Raw genomic sequence first — 1469 nt, 5'->3', positions numbered from 1 at the left:
AAGGCCCATGGGGCTCCAGTATTTTTTGAAATGAAGCATTATCTTAACAACATGACTTCCTATAAATAGTGTACATAGAAACTTTTAAAATAAGTGATGAGATATTTCTTAAAATAAAAGTTTTAATCTAATCATTTACTTTGCTGACAATTTAAGGATCTAAAGATCTCTAGGTAAAGATCATGTATCCATGCATGCATACTAAGTCGCTTTAGTCATGTCCGACTTTTGTGACCCCATGGACTGCAGCCCACCAGGCTTCTCTGTCCATGGGATTCTCCAGGCAAGTATACTGGAGTGGGTAGCCATTCCCTTCTCCAGGGGGTCTTCTCAACCCAGGGTTAAACCAGCGTCTCTTAAGTCTCCTGCATTGGCAGGTGGGTTGTTTACCACTAGCAACACCTGGGAAGCACCATATATCAATACAAATTCTTTTCAATAGACATTTGTGGCATATAGTCATTTTGCATTCCCAAATGTAAAGACTTTCAGATCTGTGAGTCTGCCTTGTATCTCTGACTGCTTCACAAGCTTCTATGAATAAGTTTCTAGTGACAAACATGATACTTTGTAATTTTGTAGTTGTTGATGCTATTGAAGGCTATTATTTTACACTGAAAAATGGGAAGCTGGAAGATCTAGTGTTTAATGAGTGTCGATTATCTACTACAATTTCCACCTTGCTTACAATATTTTCCAAATTCTTGTAATTGTTTAGTTAGTTAGAGAGTATTAACAAGAGTGACTCAGCCATCACTGTTATTTATAGTCATACTCATATTAATTATTAATTATGAACCACTCATCTTTTATTTAACCGCAGTGAGCTTAGTTATTTTGGAGTCTATGGTAAAGCACTTCTTTAATTCCAATTCTCATGCTCACTTCAACAGCACATATATGCCAAAATTGGAGTGATACAGAGAAGATTAGCATGGTCCCTGAACAAAGATAACAAAAATTCATGAAATGTTCCATATTTGAGGGCATATATCCAGATAAAACTAAAGAAGAAACATGCACCTCTGTGTTCATAGCAGCACTATTCAAAACAGCCAAGACATGGAAACAAACTAAATGTCCCTTGACAGATGACTGGATAAAGAAAATATGCTACATATATACATGGATTACTATTTAGACATAAAAAAAAAAGAGAAATAATGCCATGTGCAGTAATACATGGACCTGGGGATTATCATCCTAAATGAAGTAAGTCAGAAAGACAAATGCGGTATGGTATAGCTTATAAAATATGACACAAGTGAATCTATTACTCTGACACAGAGAACACCACTTGTGGTTGCCAAGTGGGAGATGGGGGTGGGGGGTGGATTGGGAGTTTGGGATTAGTAGATGCACACTATTATATATAGTATGGGTAAACAACAATGTCCCACTGTATAGCACAGTGAGATATATTCACTATCCTGTGATAAACCATAATAGAAAATAATTTAAAAAATAAT

The 1469-nt window shown here is 36.0% G+C and overlaps 1 non-coding gene across 1 annotated transcript; it reads left to right on the top strand.

Moving 5' to 3' along the window:
• The first annotated feature begins 877 nt into the window (after nucleotides 1-877).
• Nucleotides 878-984, top strand: LOC139036415 (U6 spliceosomal RNA). Its single transcript, XR_011489206.1, has one exon. It is a non-coding gene; the product is annotated as a U6 spliceosomal RNA (small nuclear RNA).
• Nucleotides 985-1469: the final 485 nt, after the last annotated feature.

This window comes from Odocoileus virginianus, chromosome 8 (assembly GCF_023699985.2).
Source record: "Odocoileus virginianus isolate 20LAN1187 ecotype Illinois chromosome 8, Ovbor_1.2, whole genome shotgun sequence".
NCBI classification, from domain to species: domain Eukaryota; kingdom Metazoa; phylum Chordata; class Mammalia; order Artiodactyla; family Cervidae; genus Odocoileus; species Odocoileus virginianus.
This window is presented reverse-complemented; position numbering and strand designations above follow the sequence as displayed.